A 2,205-nucleotide genomic window follows, 5' to 3' on the forward strand; every position below is an offset into this window, starting at 1 on the left:
GGGAGGGGGGAGGGGGGAGGGTCCCACCCACGGCAGCTGGAATTTAGGTGTCATTTTAAATGTTCCCGTTCTGAGTTCGGATTCAGAGCTTATGTCAGGGTGACATGGTACAGAGTTTGGCTGTGTTCCCGAGCGTTTCTTCTTTCATGGACAAATGCTCAGGAAGCGGGTCCCGCTGCGATGGACATCGGGGTATGCCACCCCGTCCCCAGGGCCGGTGGGGCAGGAAGTTGTCGAGCAGACTTCAGCTGCTTCCCTTTCTGTTCTCCGTGGCTCGCAGGGCCCTTGGCAGCGAGAGGAGCTGGTGGACACAGCGGGCAGGGGCTTTCCCTTGAGGCGCACTGGCATCACGGCCGCCCTGCAGGGTTCTCAGAGCTTGTGGTCTGCACAGCCCCTGAGGGGCTCGCCAGCCGGGAGGTCCCCGAGGAGAGTGTGTGGGTGAGCCCGCACTCCAGATGGCGCAGCCCTGCTTTCTCTGTTCCATTTGTTTCCACTTCTCGGCTGGATTCTTTTGGAGAAAACAATCTGATTCTGAGGCTAAAGATGTGCAGAAAACCCCACTTTAGATTTTAGATGACTGCTGTATACTTGCTGTGCTAAAATAAACACTGTCTGCTGCATGTCAACTGCACACGCACCAAGTGACCGCTTGTCCTCTGACAGCTGTGGGCCTCGAGGGGGTGTCCAGCCCGAGGTTGCAGGGCTGTCAGAGAATTGATGTGGCCTCGGGGCAGTTTGCCCAAGAAGTGAGTTTTGAGTTGAAAAACCCCAAACTTGAAAGCCATACTAACCTAAAATATTCCCGTGGACCATGACAGCCAAGTTCAAACACTGGCACATGCGGCCATACTCTCTTCTGTAAACGTTCCCGTCACAGGTGGGCTTTGTTGGCAACACAAATCGAAAACAGTTTTGGTCTCTGCCCTTGAAAAAACATTGAATAATATTCTGTTCTTTAAAATGTTCTAATCTTCTATAATAGCATGCCCTGGATGCATCTGAAAAGTAAGTTGTCGCCAACAGTTATCATACAATAACATTCTTCCTGAGGGCTTCCCTCCGTCTGCTGTGCATTTTGTGACGGGTGTGGGCGACGCCCTGGCCTCCTGTCCCCCAGCAGCAGAAACTGGGCCGCCCGTCGGGCCGAGGCTGCTAGTCTGGGCCGTCAGTGCTGGGAAGCGGCCCCTGGCCCGTGAGTGGCCGGTCTTTAAACCCCGGCCCGCTCAGCCCTGCTGGGGCAGCTCTTGGGGCATCTTCTGCCCTGGCTCCCGTGGGCTGGGGTTTGAGGCCCCCTTACTTCCCCACACCCCCGTTTGGCTGTCCCTGAACCCCTTGTTTGAGGAAGACACACAGGCATGAAAGCCAGGGGCACAGAGCCCCTCACTGTCGGCACAAACGCACAGCAGGCAGCAGAGTGGGCACAGACAACACAGCCCCGGCCCAGGCCTGCCGGACGGCCGGTCCTGGCAGCCCTGCGCCCACTCTCTGAGGCTGCGGACTGCACGCCCCACTTCAGAGTGTAATCGGAGTGACTCTGGGGTCCCGCTGGATATACTGCCAGATGCCCTGCTGGATGCACTGCCGGATGCCCTGCTGGATGCACTGCCAGATGCACTGCTGGATGCACTGCCGGATGCCCTGCTGGATGCACTGCCGGATGCACTGCCAGATGCACTGCTGGATGCACTGCCGGATGCACTGCCGGATGCACTGCCGGATGCACTGCCGGATGCACTGCTGGACGCACCACCAGATGCCCTGCTGGATACACTGCCGGATACACTGCCGGATGCATTGCCTGACGCCCTGCCAGATGCCCTGCTGGATGCACTGCTGGATGCCCTGCCGGACGCCCTGCCAGATACAATGCTGGACACGCTGCTGGATACACTGCCGGACACCCTGCTGGATGTCCTGCCGGACGCCCTGCCAGATACACTGCTGGATACACTGCTGGACGCCCTGCAGGACGCCATCCACAGCATGAGATTCCAGGATGAGAAGAGGCTCGGGGGTGTCTGGGCGCCTCCCTGGCCCACGGGGAGCTGAGGTCCCGGGGTGGGGGGAGAACTGATCCGGGCACAGGGTCCTCTCCTGACCTGAGAGCCTGTTCCCCACCCGGTAGTCGGGACCACGGACCACGAGTCGGGGGCACCCTGGGGTGCTCACTGGGCAGCTATCGGCCTCCGATCTCACTGGTCACTT

The sequence above is a fragment of the Lipotes vexillifer genome, unplaced genomic scaffold (genome assembly GCF_000442215.2).
Source record: "Lipotes vexillifer unplaced genomic scaffold, Lipotes_vexillifer_v1.1 scaffold459, whole genome shotgun sequence".
NCBI lineage: Eukaryota > Metazoa > Chordata > Mammalia > Artiodactyla > Lipotidae > Lipotes > Lipotes vexillifer.